We start from the raw sequence: 26,403 nt of genomic DNA, 5'->3' as shown, positions 1-26,403 counted from the left end.
AACCTTTTGGGTCCTTGAAATACCCTCTCCTGAGATAGTCTATGCCAAGGATGCACGGAGCCTCTGGGCCAGTCACAATGGGGCGCTTCTGCCACTCATTGCCAGTGAGGCTCACTTCGGCCTCCAATACAGTTAGCTCTTGGGATCCCCCTGTCACTCCAGCAATGCTGATGGGTTCTGCCCCGATATAGTTTGATGGCATTAAGGTGCACTGTGCGCCGGTGTCCACTAAAGCTCTATACTCCTGTGGGTCAGATGTGCCAGGCCATCAGATCCACACAGTCCAGTAAGCCCGGTTATCCCTTTCCTCCACCTGGCTGGAGGCAGGGCCCCCCTAGTCCTGATCATAGTATTCATCACTCACTTCCGGTAGATATGAATCACGGGTGTCTCTGTTAAGATCAGTCAGGCCATCAGCACTTCTGCTCCTCTGTCTGGAGAATTGCTTACGGGAAACTGGGGCAGCAGCTCTCCTGGAGAAACTCCCCTGAGTAATTGTTCTCCCTTGCAGCTCACGTACCCGTGCCTCTAAGGCTGAGGTAGGTTTTCCATCCCACTTCTTCATGTCCTCTCCGTGATCACACAGGCAAAACCATAGGATGCCCCATCGTGTATATCCCTTCTCTTGAGCCAAGGGACGATTACTCCTAATGGCTGAGATACTGGTCCGTACTGGTGGGGAGTAGGACCTATCTTCTTTGAGTTGCTGGAACTCTTGGGACAGTTTCTCAACAGCAGAGATGAGCGAGGAAGAGAGATTCGCTTCATATTCCCGGAGTTTATCAATCAACTCAGCCACCGTTGGTGTCTCGTCATCTTTCCAGGACATCACTGCCAATGAGTTTGCATACGAGGATGGTGCGCTCCGTACAAACTTCCGCCACATGGGTCGTGTGCACTCAGCTTCATCTGGATCTTTGGAGGACCGTTGATCGTCCAGGTCACCATAAACCACCTCAAGCACGGCTAATTCCCTTAGATGCTGAATGCCTTTCTCCATGGTCATCCATTTTCCTAGGTGAAATACAATATCTTCCTTGAAGGGATACCTCTCTCTCACCGCGGACAGGAGCCGCCTCCAGGGGCTGAGGGCTTGTGTTCCTTTTCCAATTGCTTTATCAATGCCCCCTTCCCTAGAGAGGGATCCCAGTTGTTTGGCTTCCTTCCCCTCTAATTCCAAACTACTGGCCCCATTATCCCAGCATCGGAGCAGCCAGGTGATAACGTGCTCACCTGAATGACGCCCGAAATCTTTCCGTATATCCCGCAACTCACTCAAGGATAGAGATCGGGTAGTTTCCGTTTCTTGTACACATGGTTCCTCCTCCTCCTCCTCTTCTCGTGATGGCCCTGGTTCCTCGTAATCTCTTTCTAAATGAGTTGACCTTCTCTTCCATGATTTCTTCTTGCGTATAGGGGCGACTGATACTGACACAGGTTGGTCCTCTGGTTTAGCTGCAATGCTTGGCACTGGGGTTTGAGTAGCTGCAGTGCCTGTCGTGGGGGTTTGAGTGGCCGCCGTGCTCATCACCGGGGTTGGAGCAGCTGCAGTATCTGTCGTGGGGGGTTGGGTGGCCGCAGTGCTTGTCACTGGGGTTGGAGTAGCTGCAGTGTCTGTCGTGGGGGTTTGAGTGGCCGCCGTGTTCATCACCGGGGTTGGAGTAGCTGCAGTGCCTGTCGTGGGGGTTTGGGTGGCCGCAGTGCTTGTCACAGGGGTTGGAGTAGCTGCAGTATCTGTCGTGGCAGGTTGGGTGGCCGCAGTGCTTGTCACTGGGGTTGGAGTAGCTGCAGTCTCTGTCGCGGCGGGTTGGGTGGCCGTAGTGCTTGTCACTGGGGTTGGAGTAGCTGCAGTGTCTGTCGTGGCGGGTTGGGTGGCCGCAGTGCTTGTCACTGGGGTTGGAGTAGCTGCAGTGTCTGTCGTGGGGGTTTGAGTGGCCGCAGTGCTTGTCACTGGGGTTGGAGTAGCTGCAGTGTCTGTCGTGGGGGTTTGGGTGGCCGCAGTGCTTGTCACTGGGGTTGGAGTAGCTGCAGTGTCTGTCGTGGGGGTTTGAGTGGCCGCAGTGCTTGTCACTGGGGTTGGAGTAGCTGCAGTGTCTGTCGTGGGGGTTTGGGTGGCCGCAGTGCTTGTCACTGGGGTTGGAGTAGCTGCAGTGTCTGTCGTGGGGGTTTGAGTGGCCGCAGTGCTTGTCACTGGGGTTGGAGTAGCTGCAGTGTCTGTCGTGGGGGTTTGGGTGGCTGCAGTGCTTGTCACTGGGGTTGGAGTAGCTGCAGTGTCTGTCGTGGGGGTTTGGGTGGCCGCAGTGCTTGTCGCTGGGGTTGGAGTAGCTGCAGTATCTGTCGTGGGGGTTTGGGTGGCCGCAGTGCTTGTCACAGGGGTTGGAGTAGCTCCCTTCTCTTTCCCTTGGGGGCACTGAATAGCGTTAAAAAGGGCTCGATAGGCATAAGCCAGACCCCAGCACATGGCAGTGATCTGTATCTCTCTGGAATTGCCAGGGTGACAACATACTTCCTCCAAATGTTCTACTAATTTTTCAGGATTCTGCACTTGTTCAGGGGTGAAGTCCCACACCACGGGGGGTGCGCACCGTCTTAGGCATTTGCCCATACTTTCCCACATACCCTGCCACGCATAGCTATCGAGCCTCGGGACAGATCTCTGGATTATATTCTTAACTTGCTTACTAACCTTAGACAGATCTGATACCACTTGCCAAAGCAATATCAACAGATGTATCTTAACTACACAAGGATGTTCAAGGTACTGAAAAGTTGTTGTAATGAGGGAGGAGACATTACATAAGCTATTAGCTACAGTACCATTCTGTATTTCCTCCATAAAAAACTCCTCAGAGGAGGAGGTATAATTGCTAATTGCCTCCATGAGGTGGTAGCTGTAGTACAGTAACGGCTTCCATGCAAGACCTAAATAACTGATAACAGTCAAGGCCAGTGTTTTAATAACAAGTCTCCTAGGCAAAATATCTCTAATCACTGCAGAGCACAGCCAGCTGACAGAACCAACAGCAAGTTTTAACATGTACTTTACAATCAGCATGATAAAGACTGCACAAACTAATACTGTGAGCAGATGAATCAATGCTGTGACCAGCAACTGTTATTATCTCAAACCCTTCTCGCCCCACGTTGGGCGCCAAAAATGGACTGTCGTGGTTCAGCCTCAGCTGGCAACTGAACACCACGCAGCCGCTCGCTCACCCCCCCCCACCCCTGTGGGATGGGGAAGAGAATCGGACGAGCAAAAGAACTTGTGGGTTGAGATACGCACAGTTTAATAATTACAATAAAATAATAATAATGATAATGATAATGATAATAATGACAATAATGATAATATAATAAAATGGGAAAGGGAAAAAAAAAGGAAAAAACCCACAGAAACACAAACGATATACCCGCTCACCCCCGGCCGACCGACGCTGCCCGTCCCCGAGCCGCGATTGCTGCCTCCCTCCCCCGGCCAGCTCCTCCCAGGTGCATACTGGGCATGACGTTACATGATATGGAATATCCCTTTGGCCAGTGTGAATCTGCTCTCTTAGCTGTGCCCCCTCCCCTCCTGGCTTCTTGTGCCCCCGGCAGAGCATGGGAAGCTAGAAAAGCCCCCATTTGAGGTGCCCCAGTGTGAATGGCACAGCCCGTGTGCATGAATGCCAGAACTCCTCTGTAACGCCATACTTTGCGCCCCAGCCTCTCTCCTCGGTCGGCACGGGCCAGTTGCCAGATTTTTCTGACAGCTCCCCAGCATGGCCACACGGTACCGGTACCGGCACCACCGGCTGTCCACCAGCATTGGCAGCGGCATTTTTCCACCCCCCTGGGGGAGAGAGGGCGAGCACAAAACCAACCCACCAGAAGTGCCCCATCCCCACCACTGGGGCGGGATGGGGCAGCTCACACATGTTGGCATCGCAGGGCCACCCACACCAGCTGCATCCCTTCCCCTTGGGCAGGAAATTCACCTCCCTGTAAAAATCTTGCTTGGGAAGGGAAATCATGGGGATGGGAAACCATTGCGATAGGAAACCCTCACGGGGCTGAGAAATCACTGTTGGCATGAGGAGCCATCGTAGGGATGAGAAATAATTTTGGGGATGGGAAACCCTCATCAGGTGGGAAATCAGCACTGAGGCCAGGACATCCTCAGCGCGATGGGAAACCCTTGAGATGGGCAGTTGTTGAGGCATGAAAAATCCAGCCCTGGCCAGGCTGGCTGAGGCGGGTGCTGGCGGAATGATCGCCATGGGGACAGAACCCCAGAACACCCTTTGCCCCAAACAAACCCCACACTGACCAAGGGCCATGGCAGGTACAGCAGCAGGCTCCTGCTCCTCGTGGTGCTCTTGCCCTCCAGGTAACCCCTAAACTGGCTCTGACCACCAATAGCTCACCCAACCACCCCTCGCTGCTTCCCCCAACAGAGAGGTTCCCTCTACGGCTGCCGCTGGCATCGGAGGTGCGCGGCGTGAGCTTCACCACCCCGGCCATGCCGCCACCGGTCAGTGCCCGCGTGCTGCCCTCTGCCCCGGGGCTGGCAGTGTGCGCTAAGCCTGCCCAGCTCCACAACGTCACCCACCAGCTGGCCCAGGCCACCGTCTGTCACGGGGTGCCAGGGCCCCTGGGGGCCGCGGGACAGGTGCTGCAGCTCCCTCGTGGGGTGCCTCTTCCACCTGTGCTGCAGCTCCCCCATGGGCTGCAGCTCCCCACCATGGCTGCTCCCTGTCCCCCTGCCTACGGCCGGGGACAGCAGGCGCTGCCGGGGACGCTGCTGCCCCGCCAGCCAAAGGGACTTGGACCGAGTGTCGCGGTGCAGCAGGAACCCCTGTACCCCACTGGCTCCTGCCCGCTGCGTGTCCCTGCCCACACTGGCCCCCTGACACCTGGGCAGCAGGCAGGCAGCAGTGGGCAACAAGCAGGCGGCAGCAAGCGCAGGGCACCTGAGGACACCAACGTGCCCGCCTCGGTGCTCCACCGACCCAGAAGCCCCGGGGATGCCGGGGGACAAAGCGCCCCACGCCCGCTGCCCGCTCACCCACCCGACCCGCCGCTCAGCAAGAGGGCACGCAGCATGGATCCCCGCGACATGCCACCCCAGGACAAGCTGCCACACAAAGACCTCCCAGCCAAAACAGCGCAGGGGCTGAGGACGCCCCGCACCGACCTGAAGGCACACTTGCTCAGCTCCATCCAGAGTTTCCACCCGCTGGGGCGCAGAGTGAAGGTGGTGGGGCCGGTGCGCCAACCGCTCCACCCGGAGCCCCAAGCCGGCCCCAGCGTGCCCCGCAGGGTCCCCAGTTCCCTGCGGGCAGCTCTGAGACCCAGCGCTGTGCCGGCTGCCTCCAAGTGCCCCACTGAAGGCAAGAAGGATGCGACACCAGCGGTGACATCGAGCAGTGAGGCACGCACCAGGGCTACCACCAAACCCCAGCAGCCGAGCCGCCTGCCCCCATCAGCAACAGGGGGACAAACACCACGGGAGAGGCTGCCGCAGCAGCGGCACACGCCACCGCACCCTCCCGCCGACTCCCTGTTACCCCTCAGGCCCCGGTGGGTCCTCAGAGCTCAACCCACCCCACTGGAGGAGCAGGAGGCGTCCGTGCCCATCACAGCCCAGCAGCGGCCCCAGCGGGAGCGCATGAAGAAGCTGGCCCAGGAGGAGCGGGAGCGGGCGGCCCTGCAGACGTCCCTGGGCCAGCTGCAGTTTTTTGTGCAGAGGGAGACCGACATGCGGATAGCAGATGAGTACGGCTACCTGTGACACGCCGGTCCAGCACCATCCCCCATTGCATCCCTGCGCAGAGGAGCTACGGAGGCCTGCACCCACCTGCTCCAACCCCAGCCCTCCCCCACATCCCCGCTTCTTGCCTAATTCATTAAAAGAGTTGGGTGGTGCCTCGCTCAGGGTGGCGGGCGCCCCTGGGAGGAACCACACTGATTAGCATCAGCGCCAGCATGACGCAGCCCTCCATCGCTGCCCCGGGACCAGCATCACCATCACTGCCCCAGCGCCAGCATCGCTGCTGGCGAGCTGGATCCGGCCCAGGGAAGGAGCTGCAGCCGCCCCGGGGGGCCAGGCAGGGACTGGCTGAGCGCAGAATCTCAGCTCACACCTGGCCGGCGAGCGGTCATCGCTGGCTGGGGCTCGCACACCCAGGTCCCGCAGCTGGTGCCGCACCAGCCACCCAGCTCGCTCGGACCCACCTACGGCCTCCTCCGGCGCTGCCCGGGCCTTATCCAGCAAAAGCCCCTGCTCACAGCTGAGCCCCAAGGCGCTCTCACAAAAACTTCCCGCCTGCCCTCTGCCAACCCAGGCGAGAGGCTAGTGGGGCACCCCCGCAGGGGCCTTCACACAGGGTTCCTATACCCCTCCGCTATTCAGCTACAAGGCGACGTGACCAATCGCTAGCACCCATGCTACCCGGCACTAAACACAGACACACTTTGCACAGCAACTCTACTTTTCAAGCGCTCTTGCTGCTTGTCTATTGATCCAGGTGTCCCTGCAATCAGCCCTCCTCAAGTGACAGATCTGTGACGCCAGACGATGCTGGCAAGGTTTCAAAGACATGGCAGAGGGGCTCGGGCGCTGCCATTATCTTGCTTCACCTCGGGTATCCTTTAGGCTTCATGGGCACCTCTAAGCTTCCTGCATGCAAAGCCCTCCTTGCCAGGGCCGGGGTGTTTGGGATTTTGTTTGTTTTGCTTTTACTGGGCTCCCTTGTTTTACTTCAGCATCAAGAAGAGCAAAGTCTCCAGGAAAACTCCACTACCTCATCACATTACAGTGTATCACGTCAACTCATGAGATAGATAGCTACCAACACAGTTAACACGCTTCCCTACTCTAAAGACTGGTTGATTCCATAATTACAGAAGGGAACTTTCCTAACGTGCCCTACGGGTCCCACCAGCCGGGGCCCCAAACAGCCAGCGACAGGCTGACGGAGAGCCAGCAAGGATGCCACCCGGGGAGGATGGGTCTCCTTTAGCGGTGAGATTTGCTGCTGCATCTCAGAAATCCCCCTGCAGCACTCAGGGCCTTTCAGCATCCCTGGCAGAACCGTCCCACGGTGGGTCATCGCACCCGCGCCCTGCCAGGGGGTCCCCGTGCCCCCCCAGGAGCCCCGCCTTCGGGGCATAGCTTAGGAGACATGGTAGTCTTGGGTTGGCGGTTGGACTTGGTGATCCTAGAGGCCTTTTCCAACCTTAATCAGTCTATGATTCTATGATTCCCTAGGTGACCTGTGGGGGTGGGGTGTTCCAGGGGGTCAGTGCTTGGAGGAGGGGTGTGGCTGGGGGGTGGGGAGGCCGGACTGTGAGGTCACAGACCCTTCTGGGCCATGCCGTGATGTCCTGGGCTGTGCCGCGGGTACAGCTCAGGCAGTGCCTGCAGCAGCAGCAGCAGCAGCAGCAGCAGCAGTTACAGCAGCAGCAGCATGGTGCAGGTGCGGGGGACTGTGGCCCCCAGCCACCTCCTTATTCTCCTCCTCCTGGTGGCCCTGCAAGCCCGGGAGGCCTGGGCTGCTCCGTGGCGAGCACGGGGATTAGGTAGGTGGCAGGCGAGGACTGGCACCCAGTCCTGGGCCGCGTGGAGCGGCGCCCAGCGCACCTTGGGGTGGTAGCGGGGCCGGGGCCGCGGTGGGGCAAGGCTGGGAGAGCAGCAGGGCTGGGCTGAGCCAGGGGAGCTGTGGCCAGCTCCACGGGCAAGTGGGAGGCAGTCGTGCTGTGGGGAGGCACAGGGGGCCGCGGCCACTGCAGGGGGATTTTCCAGGGAATGGTGGGGCCGGGAGCCGTGTCGCGGGGTGAGAAACCATCCCTAGAGCCGGCCCTGCGCCGCCCAGTCCCGCTGCAGCCTTCCTGCAGCCTGCGTATCGGGGCCAGAGCTGCATGGCCGGCCAAGGGAATAGCCTGCGGGAGTGCTTCTACGCCCGGCTGGTCACAGCTGTGCCCCGAGCCATGGCTCTGCCGCTCCCCAGCTGGGTCCGGCTTTCAGCCCTGGGGACGTCTGTCCTGGGTTGATGTCCACTCAGGAAGACGGGAGCATTCCTGCTTTAGCCCTGCAGTGCTCTGCTTGATTACAGCTCTGCCTCCAGGCCACGGCCACCAGGCCTCTCAGGAAGATGCTGTCCAGGAGCCCCAGGGTGATCCCACAGGTATGTCACTTGACGGAATGAGTAGTTAGGTCTGACTACGCTGGTCATGTGAAATTTTACTTAATCATTTCTTGGCCAATGCTCAGACATGCAGAAGAGCAGAGACGGCACAGCTCGAGCTCGGTGGTGTGCCCTGGGGCTCTCTGCCTTGCAAAGCTGTCTTTGCCAGACCCTGCGAGCCTGTTGCTGCTTCCAGTGCCTGCTGCAAAGCCCGCGGGCTCTCTGGGGCTGAGTTCAGAGCTGGTGTGAGCTCCAGGGAATCCTTTCTCCCGACAGCTCCACGCATGGTTGCTATTGGATCACCGTGGTCCAGGCACCCAGGAACTGTCTGCACGATGCCCCTGAGTGGAAGGGAGAGAAGAGTGCCATGCAGCAATCCCGCGTTTGAACTACATTCACTGCATCCGTGAATGAAGAAGTATCTGAAAAAGTATATGGAAATATTTCACGGGAGCTGCTCTGTTCTGTTTGTTTACAGACGTGGCTGGAGGCAATGGACATCCACCTTCCCTGCTGGCTTCCAGGGCTGACGCGCAGGGAGATCGCAGCATGGGTACGTCATGGCTTTTGACTTCCTTTGAGAGCTGCCAGCTCAAAGCCCAAGTGTGAGCGAGGCATCTCCTGCGGGTGTGAGAGCACAGACCTGCGTGTGCGTGCCGTGTCGTTAGGCGATCCCCACCTATGTTCCCCTATTCGGTTATGATGGCGGGTACCCCAGCGTAGGATGAAAACTTCTCATGGCTGTTTGGTTGCAGATGTGGCTCCGACTCCTCGGCTGGGTCCTGCACTGGAGCTCACCTGGCACCCCAGGGGTGAGTCGTCAGTCTTGGCTGACTTCACAGACTAAGCGCTCCTTTTCAATATTTGATCAGAGAGAAATTGAACGGGATACTTTCTGTTAAGCTCCTCAAAGAGCAAAGTAGGAAGGTGAAATAGGCAAATCTAAGTACAAACAAGACGATGACATGCAATCTCCTAGTCTCTCAGCACGTCAGCTTTTGCTGTGTACTGGTAAACTGGGAAGTGCCTAGTGCTGACATTTTTCTCTGTGAACGGCACATTGCTTGCACTAGAGATGAGGTGCACCCCCAAACGCCCAGGCTTTGTTTCCAAGTGTTAACGTCTTTTGCTTCCTGAAGATACCATGTTCCTGATGAGGAGCAGTTACTCCTAATTAAACAGACCATCCTTCTTTCTAAAGAGATGGACCACCAGACTGTGCAGAAGGAAGAGCTTCAGGAAGGAGGCAGTCCCACGGTGCCAGGCTCTGATGAAAACCCAGCAGCGATTCAATCAACAGGCATGCCAGGTAATCCTGTCCCCCAGCCCTCCAGGGTCACATATCAAAATCACTGGGGGTCTGCAGGGTCCTCCCCTGGTGCCCGCTACTGCACATCGTGTCAGCAGCCAAACTCTTAGTAGAGAGCAAGTGTTCTAAAAGAAGGCTTTACCCTTCTCTCCTTTTGGCAGTGCTGTCCGACCCCGGGGAAGCCCACCACGCCAGCATATACGATTTCTTTCAAAAGAACCCAGGTACTGAGCAGTCTTGCAGGGGCCATAAGTGGGACACGCTCCGGAAAACTGGAGGCGTGCCCGCGGGCACATGCTGGAGAAAAGGCCAAGGGGGAGAGCAAGGTTCAGGTGTCTCCTGAGAGGGCCTGACTCCGTCCCCTCGGGGGGTGGGTCCTGTGGGGAGGGAGAGCTGCGGGTGGCACTCCCTGATGCTGGGGTGGGCTTTGTCCGTCTCACTCAAAGGGGCGATGGGTCAAACAGCCGCGCTCCCCCACGTGCTCTCCACCTGGCCTCATGAGTGCTCCCAAAGGGTCAGAGTGAGCCTCCAGGCAGCGGCACGAGCCAGCCTGGCAAAGCAAAGGTGGGCGAGCGCAAAGGAAATCGTGGTTTAGCTGTCTAGTTCCAGTTGTGTTTTAGAGAACTTGGTTGTGGTTTTCCTCTTGTCTTGGGGGTCTGTGGGCTCTCCACTGCCACTTGTGAAAGTGCCCAGAAGATGGCTGCCAGAGCTCGCGGTTCAGCCCACCATGTGTCTCTGATAGCCTTACCGGGTGATGGAGGTGCCACGATGGGACCTGCTTTTCTGAAGGGCTCTTTCCCTTGCTGAACTTGCCACGGCATCGTCCTGCCTTCTCTGAAGGGAGTCACCTACCATCACCCTGCAGTTTGCCGGAAGCGCACTCAGTGGGATGAGAACAAGATCACATGCAATCTCCTAGGCGTTCAGCAGGTCAGGGTTTGCTGTCTAGTTATGCCTAGTTACACTGACTCGCTTCCTTTCTAAAGAGCTGGACCGTGAGACTGTGGAGAAGGAGGTGCTTCAGGAAGGAGGCGGTCACATGGTGCCGGTCTCTGAGGACAGAAGAGGGGCAATTAACTCAAAGGCGGTGCCAGGTAATTGCTGTCCTTTGGTGTCAGAAGTCCAAATCCCCTGGTGTCTGCAGGCTCTTCCCGGGGCGCTTGCTGCTGCACATCGTGTCAGCAGCCAGATTAGGAGTACGGAGCGACTGCTCTAAAAGAAGGCAGGAGCACCTCTCTGAGGATGGCTCTTATCTCTGGGGTGTGGAGGTTATTGCCCTCAGTGTGCCACAGACACACTCGCTCCTAACCCTCTGTGGATGCAGTGAGATGCTCACCGCCCGCCGCGCCCCTTCACAGGAATTTCAGAACTCTGCCATTTTGGGAACGAGGCCACCTGAGCCACGGTCAGTAGGGGATGACAAACGTGACTCTTAATCCAATGTCCCTCCATCAGTACCTGCATCCCAGAGCTTGCTGTGAGTCCCCCCCAGAGGCCCTGGGCACAACAGAGGGGGATCCCGCCAGTGACCTGAGGGCCAAAGGGATGCCCTGACAGATCGGCCACGGCCCAGAGGGAACCTCCACACCATCCTTCTGCATCCTCTGTGCCTGAGCCTTAATGATTGGCACATGAGGCATTCCCTTTCTCGGATTCTTGGCAGTGCTGTCCGACCCCGGGGAAGCCCACCGTGCATGCACAGCATGCATTAAGTTATTCAAAAGAACCCAGGTACTGAGCAGTCTTGCAGGGGCCATAAGTGGGACACGCTGCGGAAAACTGGAGGCGTGCCCGCGGGCACATGCTGGAGAAAAGGCCAAGGGGGAGAGCAAGGTTCAGGTGTCTCCTGAGAGGGCCTGACTCCGTCCCCTCGGGGGGTGGGTCCTGTGGGGAGGGAGAGCTGCGGGTGGCACTCCCTGATGCTGGGGTGGGCTTTGTCCGTCTCACTCAAAGGGGCGATGGGTCAAACAGCTGCGCTCCCCCACGTGCTCTCCACCTGGCCTCATGAGTGCTCCCAAAGGGTCAGAGTGAGCCTCCAGGCAGCGGCACGAGCCAGCCTGGCAAAGCGAAGGTGGGCGAGCGCAAAGGAATTGTGTGCAGGTGTGAAGGGTCACCAGGAAGGGGGAGCAAACCTGTGTCACGGGGAAAACTGGATTATGGCCATGCCAGAGCGTAAGCAAAGCTGAGAGGAGTAAGAGAGGCTCCAGAGTGCGTTGAGTTGCAACGGCCTTGGGAGTTCCCTTTGCTTCTCCTGAAGCCAAGGAAATGTTGCAGCCCCAGGATGTTCACTGGTTCAGAGACGCTAACAAAGTGAGAGGGGACATTTCCTGGCAATGTCAGGCCTCCTGTGAGAGGAGCAGTAGTGTGCAGGACACACTAACACACAGAATCATTCCTCCAGGTGCGGATGACAAGGACACAAATGCCATGGATCCAAAAGATTTCCGGTCCTACTGCATAGAAGGCGCCGTGGCGGTCTTGGGCTCCATGTTGTTTGGGATGGTTTTCTGTTGTGCAGTCTGTCTGTGGTGGACGAGAAAACGGTGAGTCGGTGGCGGGGGGCAGGTCTTGCCAAACTTGTGCGAGATGGCTGCTATTAGCCGCAAAGCATTTTCAGGCAGGGCATTCTGGAGTGCCGAGTTAGTTACTGGCCAAACTCTCCTGGGATTTCTGCTGTAAGATGTTTTAACTGTCCTCTCAACTCATGGGCGCTCTTTGCTGAAACCTGGCCTTACTCTTGCAAGGTCCAAGTGACCCTGCCTGGACAAGAGCAGAGCCCGCAACACGTGTGCCTGGAAAAGCAGCCGCCGGCCATGGAGCACCGGGGGGAACCAGCTGATGTCATCATTTTGGATTTCAGTAAAGCTTTCAATACTGTCTCCCACAGTCGCCTTGCTTCTGACATCATAGGTGCCTGAGTAGGTGCTAGGGCAGAGGCAGGCCCCTGGCGTCTCCACCTGCGTCTGATGTCACAGGTGCCTGAGTAGGTGCTAGGGCAGAGGCAGGCCCCTGGCTTGTGCCGGTTCATTTTGGTCGCCCTCCGGAATAAACACTCCAAGAGGAAGGAGACGCTTCCAGAACACATCAGGAAATACTTGGCTAAAGGGGGAAAGGAGAAGAAAGAGCTGGCTTTGTTTCCTGATATCATTGTTTCCAATGATATCAACAAAAGAGATTAAAAAAAGCCCTGTACAAAATTCTCTTACTGCCTTGTGTTTACTGGATTTCCTACAGTTAGTTAACTGAGTTCACTTCAACTTCAATGGTGCATTCTATTATGACAGCTTACCAATCCCCATTTCCTACTTAGGAACCATTACCTTGAAGAAAACATAGAAAATCAGTTGTATGCAAGAAACGTCACCTTATTTTGCAGGATTTAAGTCAGAAAGACAAAACTCACTCTCGCTCTCCCACTGCTCACAGCCCATCAGCACTGGGATACAGCCTACGCCTCCTTTGCCAAACAGGTATTAGGGGGAATCGTGGCTCTGCGTCAGACGAGGCAGCGGGCATGTTGCAGGGGAGACACGCCGGTGCCACGGGAATGGAAGACGTTTAGAATATGTGGAAGGGAGATACTAGCGTGGGAAAAGTTACACCAGTCCTCATTTAGAATCAAAAGAGCAACCAGGGGAAGCAAAAAAGTGTGAAATGCACACCAGCACCTCCACGAACGTGGACACCAATTTGAAAAGCCAGGCGAAAGCAACGGCAACAAGAACAGCAGCTTGTTCCACAAAAGCTACCTCCAGCTGAGGAGAGGCGCACGCTGCTCTCTGACACGCGAAGCCGCCTGCGAGCGCCTTTGTTACAAGGCCTCTATGAAGACAGACCTTTCGGCACCGGCAACACCTCCCAGGACAACACTGACTGCCAGAGCAGAGACGCCAGCACGGGAAGACTCCTGCACTAAGGCTCTACCACAAAAGAACGCCGGCTGTCCTTGAGCCTCCTTGCAAAATGCAACACAGTGACAACAGGGAGCTTGACATCAACAACAAAGTTTTACCTCACAGTAAAACAAAGAAGGGACCAACAAAACCGATCCCCTTTTTCTAGACTTCTTCCAAAAAGGCTTCCCGCTACTAACACTTCAATTTTCCATGCAGAAGCTCCTGACACCAAACATTTTCCCACTGCGCTAGGCGCTGCCTTTGCCTATTCTCCTACGCTGCTGCCAACTCGCTCTGGGAACGAACAAAGAGAACCTGCCTCAGCTCACTGGCTCTGAACGCCGCCCTTCTGCCTCGCACAAACCAGGAAAATTGGTGAAATGCCGTTCCATACCTCTGAAACGTGCAACCATTATAAACCAATTGAATAACATTCATGTTCTAAAATCAGATTTACTTTTACAAGAATCCTATTCAAATACTCCTCCACTCACAGTTTCAGTTTCCTGCTGCATTTCACATGCGTATCCAAAGGGAATAAGAGATGATCCCAGAAAAATAAAAAAAAAGAAAAAAAAAAAGAGAAAGAAAATGAAAAAAAGAAAAAGAAAACAAATGCCCCCCACCAAATTCTTTCTACGCTTCTGAGTTTGGCTTTTTAATCCCATTCCTTTACTCTCTGAATGGCCACACAGCTACCCCTACACTAAAAGGCAGGCACACAAGCCACTATAAATACCCTGTGTTAATCCACCGATGGCTTGACACCTTGCACCAGAGTCCCTCTAAGTCAGTGTTAACCTGTACAACTTAGCTGCCCACAGAAGACAGACCCACGCGGAAAAGAGTCCAGAAATTAAGGTGCTCCTTGAAGCCTTCATACAGGAGCGACAAAAACTGCAGAGAGTGATGTTAAGACTAGAGCTGCGTTTTGCTTTTAAAAAGAGTCCGTGTGGCAACCAGACATTCAGGCAGATTAAAACCCCATGTTCTGTCACGTCCAGATCTGGAAGGAGGGGTTACAGAATAAATTCAAAACACAGGGGCAGTGGCCAAGTGCCAGTTTGTCTCCTTGGTTTCGCTCACCCTGACCCCCACTCACCACTTGGAAGCTCACAGCCCAACGAGCAATACCTGTGCCCTGTCCATGCTCATCTCACTCATCCAATAAGGGCAAAAAGACGGGAAGCAAAAGGAAAGCAACGGACCAAGCACGCTCGTACTCAAGGGCACTCATCAGGGCACAACAACAAAAACTCAGAGAAGCTTTGGCTTTATTCCAACACTCATAACCTTTATCACACAACAGCCAACTTTCCCCCCCAAGGCTTCTTCATATTCTTCCCATTCAGAAGTGAGCCCCTGGGTCCTGGTGCAGAAAAAAACACCCTGAGACAACAGCGAGTTACAACTACATTCCATTTCAGATCACTTCGGTAGGCACAGAGTCAAGGCGTGGCGTGATCTCTCCTCCCATTTCCTCTCCCCAGCTTACCTAGATGGCAGAAATAAAACTTAACGGAACTGTCCTTTTTCACAAACAGAATTTCCTCACGGACTATACACCTATGCCAGCACACAGCTTGCCTTTCCACCTAAGCCTCTGAGATTTATCAAGATGATCGGCAAACTAACGCCGTCGAGCACCAACCCAACTCGTCGCTTTAGAAATCACCACCGCACAAACGCTTCCTACCAGTAATCACGCTGTAGCGCTACAGACAAACAAAACCCCACCTGGATTCTACCGAGTCCAACCAAATCACGTTCTGGAGAGCCGAGTACTAAGTCACTATTTCTTTCTTGCACATTCTAAGGTGATAAAAATAGACCGACTCTCCATCTTCCATTAACTTACGCTGACTCTTGTCTACATTCAGATTAGGAGGCGAGGGGACGGGACATCATTTAAGCTTACGGATTAGAGAAGGCAGGAAAAATGAGTAACATTACACCAGTGCACCCCACCTACACAAGCACAATAGTCAATAAGCAGAGAATCAAGGACTTCAGGCTGAAAGGCAATCTTTTAACAACCTGTCCGGTAACTCACTAAAGGCTCTGTTTTCCTCGCCTAAGTCAACAGAAAAATGTGTTCTGCTCTAAAGTCACCTGCTTGCTAGTCCGAGACCCATGGGAATGTGCCTAAGTCTGTTACAGCACAACCACGGAAGCCTGAGAGATGTTCAAGACAGTATTTCTGACGGAAATGAACCATTTCGGACACGTATGTTACAGACACTTTAAAGGGGGGGCAGGGACGGGTTGTTTTTCACTCTGGCCAAAAAAAGAGACAGCTTTCAAGGCCTTTTTGTGGAAGTGGACAATTAGGTAACTGCCTGCTCTACCATAAAACCAGAAACCTTGTTTTACTATCAGCAAACTCCAAAGATAACGGTACCTTTAAGCCCACCACTGTACATCAAGGTGCTCTCGACTGGAGACTCTGCCGTGACGGCGTGGTGACGCAATACAGGGAAAACACCTCCCGACACAGTGACGCTCCAAAGCTGCTCCCGAAACGGCATTGTGCAGCACCTGGCAACAGAAAAGCTTCGTTTCTCCCCTGAAAAAGCACCTGCCCTTCCTGGCAGAACAACTGCTTTAACCACTCCTGACGTTCCAGGCTCGTACAGGCAGAGGACACTTCCCTCTGCTTCTTCCAAGCCAACCAGCAGCCCCGTTCCCTTCCGCCAGGAAAACTCCTTTACCACACGGGCGGTGGGAGGCTGCTCACGGACTCCACTGAAACGGTGTGCAGAGAGCCGCTCCCCCGGCACAGCGCTCACTGCCTCCAGCTGAGGGCCACACGCCAGCCAGGCCAGCCCATCTCTCCCTGGAAGAGGGGAGAAGGCTGCCTAAAGCAAACTCCCAAGGGAGCACTGAAAACAACTGGAGAATCACAGGCGCTGCCCCTTCCCTTCAAGAGAAGACCCTAACAGAGGAAGACAGGCTTACCGAATTCTGCTCCAGGACTGAAAATCCCCCAACTGAAACCCTCAAGCAACACAGCTTGAAACCAACCACCTTATGAGTTTGCATTTCTACCTGACGTTCCTGCACTGCAGAATTCGGACTGCTTGGGGTAAAGATTACAGTCTAGCGATCTAGAGTCCTTATACCATATTCAGCTTGAGTTTGCCAGAAAGCATCCTAATACCTACGGGAATACAAGTCCTAAAGCATACTGCTAAGCCCATCCTTTCCTAAAACTAAGCCAACTCCGTTCTAGTTTACTCATTTGGCTTGACACACGCCGCCTTTGGGCAGGGATTTGGACTTCAGCAAGGAATTACCTTCCAATGGGCACTGCGGGAGTGAATTTAAACTTCTACACGTGCTGATTACACAGAGAATTTAACACATTTCCTTTCACTGAACTACTTGCAACCCGAAGGAAGTATGAGCTCAGTTACTGCACTTACAGGCAGGTAGAGAGACTCTACGTGTTCTTAACAGAAGCCCCGACACCCGCATAGGCGCCCAGCTCTACATTCACATCACCTAGAAAGTCAGCCACCTCACCTGCTTAGCCACTCGCAGCAGCTCTCACTGGACACTCACCCGCATCCCAGGAAATGCTTTGCAAATCTGGCGGCAGCGCTCAACAGGGCTGTCCTCTTCCTTCTGTTTGCACTCAGGCTAGAAAGGAAAAAAAAACAGCGGGGTTTGGCTCTCTAACATTGTAGCAGAACTAGTTCTGCATGCCATGTTATGGTGATACAGGTGAAAACAGACCAGAACAACACTGTGACTTTTTGGAAGACTGCCTTTCATTTCGTTAGCAATCGAGGAGGGCTCACTGACTCGGCATGTTGTTTTAATAGCTCAAGATTGGTGCAGGCTCCTGTCATTGCAAAGTTGAACGATACTAATGCTTTAGGAGTAGAATTTTTCAGATTTTTTTCATAGTTCGTCCTTTTTCATCTCTCAAAACCTCATGCACCTGAGCAGCACCAACCTGACACAGCTGATTCTGTGACCCTGTGCTTCAGGGAACCTCCAGGCAATAACAACTTTAGAGCAAGACCCAACGTCAAGGAAAATGCTCACCTCTGGAAAACTTCCCACGCAGCACAGAATCTAGGCTTCTCTCATCTTCCCCAAATGCCTCAACAGTCACCTCTGGAAACTGCAGCAGGCTGCTCGTTACCTGAGCCGTTCGGGCTCGCATTCTCCACTGGAAATCAAGGGAAAAATGCAAAAAGAGACTCCTGTCAGCCATCAACATTTTGGAGATTGACACAAGTTTCATCCGTTTGCCGTGAATAATCTCCTATCCCTCTCCTGTAGCTCTTTTCCTGAACAAAATGGCACTAAGGACAGGTTTGGATCTCACAGCAGAGCAAAAGGAGAACCCTTTGCGTTTCCGATGCCTACGAGGTCACCAACAAAAAGGGATGCAGAGGTATTGACACGATAAATAACAGGGAAAAAGCACCAAGACTCTGAGTTTGGGTCTACTCACGCACGTTAGGAAGATGCGATCTGAGAAAAAGCAGATTTTCAAAAGCTGCTCAGTAGCAGCTAGAAGTTTCCATTTCTCCTTTCCCTTGCTTTTCTACTTGATTCCTTATTGTCCATTGCCTTCTAGTCGATTTCACGCATCGTTTAGGTCTTGTTCACTTCTGGCGTGTTTCTTTTGAACATGGAGGAATACTAAGTTCTTAACTACCTTCACTCTCAAGCTCCTCCACAAAACGTGCCGTTGATATTTTCACCTTACAAGCAATACAGGCTTTCAGAGCTCATCAGTTATACGCTAGTTTTCCATATACTGACGACGTAACCAGAACACTGCACTTGAAAACACTGAGGTTTTTCTATGCTTAAAGCCTCGTATTCCCTATTCCAGTCCTTTCCTTCCGATCGCCTGTCCTTACCACACCTCTGCAGGATTTCACACACATTTCTAGGCCCTTCAGGCAGTGCCCACACTTCTGGAGGTGCTCCACAAAGAGTTCACGTTTCAGTACATCACCTGAGATTTTCCTGTAGAAAACTGAAGAGCTGAAGCGATTTGCAAGATTAAATAGGCGCATTAGGAGGAGATGCTCCCTACACATGGAAGTGCACACTCCTTCCATTAACTGTGTTTGGCAAGGTCTGCAATGCTTCCTGAAAAAGCCTCCGGAAGACAAGGCAGATTTCATCCCCTTGTTCCAATGGCGCTGCTTTCTTCACGGACTCTCAAAAGGAAGATAGGAACCGTAGCTCACTCGGCCTGGGTGTTACACCCGCTGACCAAGGCGGGCATCGGACAGAGCCCTTACCCCGTGCCCCAGAGCAGTACAGCCAGCCACCTACACGTGCACACACAGCACGTGGCGTCACCTGTGCCGTACGTGTTCTCCTGCAAACAAAGGGTTATGAGTGCTCCTTCCACTCTGCACTGAGAACCTGTTCTCCTTACAGCACAGGGGGTCACAGCTAGCTCTGAAGCCCACACTCTGGCAGCAGCACCAAGTTATTAAAGGGAAGCGTCTACAGCTAAAGACAATTTATACAAATGGTACTTCTGTGGAGAAAGATTAAGCTCTAAGGGCTGGGCAAGACCCAAATAACAGATATAGCTCAAGGCCAGCGTTGGAATAACAAATCACTCAGGCAAAACATCTCCCATCACTGCAGAGCGCAGCAAACTACAAAAACCAACGCCAATCTTTAACAGGTACTTCAGAACCAACATGGTGCAGGTGGGATAAACTAATACTGAGAACAGATAGATCAATGCTGTGACCAGCAACTGTTATTATCTCGACCCTTTGTGCCCCACGTTGGGCACCAACAAGGACTGCCGTGGTTTAGCCCCGGTCGGCAACTAAACACCGTGCGGCTGCTTGCTCACTCCCCTCACCCCCGTGGGATGGGGGAGAGAACCGGAAGGGCCAAAGTAAGAAAACTCGTGGGCTGAGATAAGAACACTTTCAAAATTAAAAGAAAACACTACTAGGAGTAGAAGTAGCAGCAGTAATACTAATGCTAATGAAAAGGAAAATAACAAGAGACAGAGAGAGAGGTGAAACCCTGGATTAAGAAAAAAAACCAAACAAGTGCTGCAATAGCTCAACACCCGCCAACAGGTGCTGCCGGTCCCTGAGCTGCAATCGCTGCTTCCCCAGCCAGTCCCCCCCAGTTAATATACTGGGCATGACGTCACATGAGGTGACCCTTTGGTCAGTTTGGATCAGCTCCCCTGGCTGAGCCCCCTCCCCTCCTGCCTTCTTGGGCACCTGGTAGAGCACGAGAGGCTGGGCAAGTCCTTGACTCGTACAAGCCCTACCCAGCAACAACTGAAACATCAGTGCTTTATCAATATTATTCTCATCCGGAATCCAATACACAGCACTTTACCAGCTACAGTGAAGAAAAGTCACCCTGTCCCACCTAAAACCATGGCAATGTGGCAACACCACAAGCTATAATGTCACCTCAGCGTGGTGGAGAGGCATATCTGTCAGAAGGCTGGAAAACATGACCCTTCAAACAAGGCCAGCGGAGCTGATGCAGAGCTGGGCTGTATGAATACAGAAATGGCAGCAGGAATCCTGTAGCCAGGATGCCATTTCACTGCCTCTCATTTCAGTCACTACACCTGATTCTCTGGCCTCCGTAAATCTTAGGAAGACAGAATACAGAAGAAAAACCTGGAGTACAGGTACCATCTCAGGGCAGAAAAGATGGCCTAGAAAGAGAACCAGCAGCATTTGGTAAGGTGCTAAACTGCTCACTGAGTTTCAGGTTCGGGAAGGATTAACTAGTCCTTCACCACCCCTGCACAAAAGGCAATACGCTTTAGTATCTTGTTCTTTTGCTCTCGCCTGAAAGGGAGATTGTCTCTAGGAAACTAGTAGGAATCACTTGTGAGAGAAACTGCTTGCTTGCACCCCAGCTTTGGGGTGGAAGAACACCAGCCGCATCACCACCACCCCTCCCCCAAATGCAAGAAAGAGTCAAACACTGACAATCAGACTCTTCTGGGGTGGGAACAAATTCTAGAGCTCACACTACAGTGCCTATCTGTTAACAAGGAATCTCGCCGTGTACGGGAAACAGGACCTGCAACTCGGGCCTCAGAAAAATCAACCCCAAGCACAAAATCGAGAGAACCATTTTAGAGGTTACCGTGGTTGCAGTTTGAAGCCCAGGCCCCAAGAGGCCTAGCCATGCCAGTCTGCTTGGGCACCGATCCATCCAAACCTACCCCGTGACAACAAAAACTAAGAGCAGCTGTCGTGGTTTAGCCGGCAGCTCAGCCCCACACAGCCGCTCGCTCACTCCCCCACCGGCAGATGGGGGAGAGACTCAGAAGGGGAACGCTCGTGGGGCGGGATAAGAACAGCTCAATAACTAAAATTAAAAGAAAGAACAACAGAAATGCCATGTACAGGAGAACAACGAGAGGCGCAAAGCCCCGGGGGAGGGGGGAAGGGAGGGCACAGGGGGAACGAACCGCCGGAACGAACCGCACGCGCCGCAGCCGCTCGCCGCCCGCCGACCCGGCGCCGCGCCGCTCCCAAGCCGCCACCTGCCCCCCCCCCCCCCCCCCAACATAGTGGTCATGGTGTCACGTGGCATGGAATGAACCTGCCATTGGCCAGCCGGGGTCAGCCGCCCCCACCATGGCCCCGCCCTCCCAGCCCCCCCCCCCGCCACGAGGCAGAGCACATGAAGATGTAAAGGCAGCCGCCCGCCATGGTGAGGAGAATTAACCCCTTCTCAGGCAAACCAGCACAGCAGCTTCTGGCAAACACCAACCTGATGCGGCAGGAGCGGCAGCAGCAGCAGCAGGAGCCGCCGCCGCGGCGCGGAGCGGCCCCGATGGTCCCACCGGGCCGGGCCGGGCCGGGCCGGGCCCCTCCGCGGCGCTCCTGCGGCTGCTGGGTGCGGAGCGGCCCCGATGGTCCCGCCGGGCCGGGCCGGGCTAGGCCGGACCCCTCCGCGGCGCTCCTGCGAGTGCTGGGCCCAGTGCTCAGCCCAGCGCACCATGGGGTGGTAGCGGGGCCGGGGCCCTGGTGGGGCAAGGCTGGGAGAGCAGCAGGGCTGGGCTGAGCCAGGGGAGCTGTGGCCAGCTCCACGGGCAAGTGGGAGGCAGTCGTGCTGTGGGGAGGCACAGGGGGCCGCGGCCACTGCAGGGGGATTTTCCAGGGAATGGTGGGGCCGGGAGCCGTGTCGCGGGGTGAGAAACCATCCCTAGAGCCGGCCCTGCGCCGCCCAGTCCCGCTGCAGCCTTCCTGCAGCCTGCGTATCGGGGCCAGAGCTGCATGGCCGGCCAAGGGAATAGCCTGCGGGAGTGCTTCTACGCCCGGCTGGTCACAGCTCTGCCCCGAGCCATGGCTCTGCCGCTCCCCAGCTGGGTCCGGCTTTCAGCCCTGGGGACGTCTGTCCTGGGTTGATGTCCGCTCAGGAAGACAGGAGCATTCCTGCTTTAGCCCTGCAATGCTCTGCTTGAGTACAGCTCTGCCTCCAGGCCACGGCCACCAGGCCTCTCAGGAAGATGCTGTCCAGGAGCCCCAGGGTGATCCCACAGGTATGTCACTTGACAGAATGAGTAGTTAGGTTTGACTACGCTGGTCATGTGAAATTTTACTTAATCGTTTTTTGGCCAATGCTCAGACATGCAGAAGAGCAGAGACGGCACAGCTTGAGCTCGGTGATGTGCCCTGGGGCTCTCTGCCTTGCAAAGCTGTCTTTGCCAGACCCTGCGAGCCTGTTGCTGCTTCCAGTGCCTGCTGCAAAGCCCGCGGGCTCTCTGGCACTGAGTTCAGTGCCAGGCTCTGATGAAAACCCAGCAGCGATTCAATCAACAGGCATGCCAGGTAATCCTGTCCCCCAGTCCTCCAGGGTCACATATCAAAATCACTGGGGGTCTGCAGGGTCCTCCCCTGGTGCCCGCTACTGCACATCGTGTCAGCAGCCAAACTCTTAGTAGAGAGCAAGTGTTCTAAAAGAAGGCTTTACCCTTCTCTCCTTTTGGCAGTGCTGTCCGACCCCGGGGAAGCCCACCACGCCAGCATATACGATTTCTTTCAAAAGAACCCAGGTACTGAGCAGTCTTGCAGGGGCCATAAGTGGGACACGCTGCGGAAAACTGGAGGCGTGCCTGCGGGCACATGCTGGAGAAAAGGCCAAGGGGGAGAGCAAGGTTCAGGTGTCTCCTGAGAGGGCCTGACTCCGTCCCCTCGGCGGGTGGGTCCTGTGGGGAGGGAGAGCTGCGGGTGGCACTCCCTGATGCTGGGGTGGGCTTTGTCCGTCTCACTCAAAGGGGCGATGGGTCAAACAGCTGCGCTCCCCCACGTGCTCTCCACCTGGCCTCATGAGTGCTCCCAAAGGGTCAGAGTGAGCCTCCAGGCAGCGGCACGAGCCAGCCTGGCAAAGCGAAGGTGGGCGAGCGCAAAGGAAATCGTGGTTTAGCTGTCTAGTTCCAGTTGTGTTTTAGAGAACTTGGTTGTGGTTTTCCTCTTGTCTTGGGGGTCTGTGGGCTCTCCACTGCCACTTGTGAAAGTGCCCAGAAGATGGCTGCCAGAGCTCGCGGTTCAGCCCACCATGTGTCTCTGATAGCCTTACCGGGTGATGGAGGTGCCATGATGGGACCTGCTTTTCTGAAGGGCTCTTTCCCTTGCTGAACTTGCCACGGCATCGTCCTGCCTTCTCTGAAGGGAGTCACCTACCATCACCCTGCAGTTTGCCGGAAGCGCACTCAGTGGGATGAGAACAAGATCACATGCAATCTCCTAGGCGTTCAGCAGGTCAGGGTTTGCTGTCTAGTTATGCCTAGTTACACTGACTCGCTTCCTTTCTAAAGAGCTGGACCGTGAGACTGTGGAGAAGGAGGTGCTTCAGGAAGGAGGCGGTCACATGGTGCCGGTCTCTGAGGACAGAAGAGGAGCAATTAACTCAAAGGTGGTGCCAGGTAATTGCTGTCCTTTGGTGTCAGAAGTCCAAATCCCCTGGTGTCTGCAGGCTCTTCCCGGGGCGCTTGCTGCTGCACATCGTGTCAGCAGCCAGATTAGGAGTACGGAGCGACTGCTCTAAAAGAAGGCAGGAGCACCTCTCTGAGGAGGACTCTCATCTCTGGGGTGTGGAGGTTATTGCCCTCAGTGTGCCACAGACACACTCGCTCCTAACCCTCTGTGGATGCAGTGAGATGCTCACCGCCCGCCGCGCCCCTTCACAGGAATTTCAGAACTCTGCCATTTTGGGAACGAGGCCACCTGAGCCACGGTCAGTAGGGGATGACAAACGTGACTCTTAATCCAATGTCCCTCCATCAGTACCTGCATCCCAGAGCTTGCTGTGAGCCCCCAGAGGCCCTGGGCACAACAGAGGGGGATCCCGCCAGTGACCTGAGGGCCAAAGGGATGCCCTGACAGATCGGCCACAGCTCAGAGGGAACCTCCACACCATCCTTCTGCATCCTCTGTGCCTGAGCCTCAATGATTGGCATATGAGGCATTCCCTTTCTCGGATTCTTGGCAGTGCTGTCCGACCCCGGGGAAGCCCACCGTGCATGCACAGCATGTATTAAGTTATTCAAAAGAACCCAGGTACTGAGCAGTCTTGCAGGGGCCATAAGTGGGACACGCTGCGGAAAACTGGAGGCGTGTCCGCGGGCACATGCTGGAGAAAAGGCCAAGGGGGAGAGCAAGGTTGAGGTGTCTCCTGAGAGGGCCTGACTCCGTCCCCTCGGGGGGTGGGTCCTGTGGGGAGGGAGAGCTGCGGGTGGCACTCCCTGATGCTGGGGTGGGCTTTGTCCGTCTCACTCAAAGGGGCGATGGTTCAAACAGCCGCGCTCCCCCACGTGCTCTCCACCTGGCCTCATGAGTGCTCCCAAAGGGTCAGAGTGAGCCTCCAGGCAGCGGCACGAGCCAGCCTGGCAAAGCAAAGGTGGGCGAGCACAAAGGTATTGTGTGCAGGTGTGAAGGGTCACCAGGAAGGGGGAGCAAACCTGTGTCACGGAGAAAACTGGATTATGGCCATGCCAGAGCGTAAGCAAAGCTGAGAGGAGTAAGAGAGGCTCCAGAGTGCGTTGAGTTGCAACGGCCTTGGGAGTTCCCTTTGCTTCTCCTGAAGCCAAGGAAATGTTGCAGCCCCAGGATGTTCACTGGTTCAGAGACGCTAACAAAGTGAGAGGGGACATTTCCTGGCAATGTCAGGCCTCCTGTGAGAGGAGCAGTAGTGTGCAGGACACACTAACACACAGAATCATTCCTCCAGGCGTGGATGACAAGAAGGACACAAATGCCATGGATCCAAAAGATTTCCGGTCCTACTGCATAGAAGGCGCCGTGGCGGTCTTGGGCTCCATGTTGTTTGGGATGGTTTTCTGTTGTGCAGTCTGTCTGTGGTGGACGAGAAAACGGTGAGTCGGTGGCGGGGGGCAGGTCTTGCCAAACTTGTGCGAGATGGCTGCTATTAGCCGCAAAGCATTTTCAGGTAGGGCATTCTGCAGTGCCGAGTTAGTTACTGGCCAAACTCTCCTGGGATTTCTGCTGTAAGATGTTTTAACTGTCCTCTCAACTCATGGGCGCTCTTTGCTGAAACCTGGCCTTACTCTTGCAAGGTCCAAGTGACCCTGCCTGGACAAGAGCAGAGCCCGCAACACGTGTGCCTGGAAAAGCAGCCGCCGGCCATGGAGCACCGGGGGGAACCAGCTGATGTCATCATTTTGGATTTCAGTAAAGCTTTCAATACTGTCTCCCACAGTCTCCTTGCTTCTGACATCATAGGTGCCTGAGTAGGTGCTAGGGCAGAAGCAGGCCCCTGGCTTGTGCCGGTGCATTTTGGTCGCCCTCCGGAATAAACACTCCAAGAGGAAGGAGACGCTTCCAGAACACATCAGGAAATACTTGGCTAAAGGGGGAAAGGAGAAGAAAGAGCTGGCTTTGTTTCCTGATATCATTGTTTCCAATGATATCAACAAAAGAGATTAAAAAAAGCCCTGTACAAAATTCTCTTACTGCCTTGTGTTTACTGGATTTCCTACAGTTAGTTAACTGAGTTCACTTCAACTTCAATGGTGCATTCTATTATGACAGCTTACCAATCCCCATTTCCTACTTAGGAACCATTACCTTGAAGAAAACATAGAAAATCAGTTGTATGCAAGAAACGTCACCTTATTTTGCAGGATTTAAGTCAGAAAGACAAAACTCACTCTCGCTCTCCCACTGCTCACAGCCCATCAGCACTGGGATACAGCCTACGCCTCCTTTGCCAAACAGGTATTAGGGGGAATCGTGGCTCTGCGTCAGACGAGGCAGTGGGCATGTTGCAGGGGAGACACGCCGGTGCCACGGGAATGGAAGATGTTTAGAATATGTGGAAGGGAGATACTAGCGTGGGAAAAGTTACACCAGTCCTCATTTAGAATCAAAAGAGCAGCCAGGGAAAGCAAAAAAGTGTGAAATGCACACCAGCACCTCCACGAACGTGGACACCAATTTGAAAAGCCAGGCGAAAGCAACGGCAACAAGAACAGCAGCTTGTTCCACAAAAGCTACCTCCAGCTGAGGAGAAGCGCACGCTGCTCTCTGACACGCGAAGCCGCCTGCGAGCGCCTTTGTTACAAGGCCTCTATGAAGACAGACCTTTCGGCACCGGCAACACCTCCCAGGACAACACTGACTGCCAGAGCAGAGACGCCAGCACGGGAAGACTCCTGCACTAAGGCTCTACCACAAAAGAACGCCGGCTGTCCTTGAGCCTCCTTGCAAAATGCAAGTGACAACAGGGAGCTTGACATCAACAACAAAGTTTTACCTCACAGTAAAACAAAGAAGGGACCAACAAAACCGATCACCTTTTTCTAGACTTCTTCCAAAAAGGCTTCCCGCTATTAACACTTCAATTTTCCATGCAGAAGCTCCTGACACCAAACATTTTCCCACTGCGCTAGGCGCTGCCTTTGCCTATTCTCCTACGCTGCTGCCAACTCGCTCTGGGAACGAACAAAGAGAACCTGCCTCAGCTCACTGGCTCTGAACGCCGCCCTTCTGCCTCGCACAAACCAGGAAAATTGGTGAAA

At 54.7% G+C, this 26,403-nt stretch overlaps 1 long non-coding RNA gene across 2 annotated transcripts in view; it reads right to left on the bottom strand.

Moving 5' to 3' along the window:
- The window catches only part of LOC135310332 (uncharacterized), a 92,753-nt gene extending 75,222 nt beyond the window's left edge, over positions 1–17,531 (bottom strand). For both annotated transcript variants that reach the window (XR_010370428.1, XR_010370427.1), the window contains exons 1-2: positions 17,430–17,531; positions 16,941–17,018 (exon numbers count right to left, since the gene is read on the bottom strand). This is a non-coding gene — a long non-coding RNA (uncharacterized LOC135310332). The remainder of the gene's footprint in view (positions 1–16,940; positions 17,019–17,429) is intronic.
- Positions 17,532–26,403: the final 8,872 nt, after the last annotated feature.

Source organism: Phalacrocorax carbo, chromosome 33 (assembly GCF_963921805.1).
Source record: "Phalacrocorax carbo chromosome 33, bPhaCar2.1, whole genome shotgun sequence".
Classification (NCBI taxonomy): Eukaryota; Metazoa; Chordata; class Aves; order Suliformes; family Phalacrocoracidae; genus Phalacrocorax; species Phalacrocorax carbo.
The sequence above is the reverse complement of the archived record's forward strand: the minus strand, read 5'-3'. Positions and strand labels throughout refer to the sequence as shown.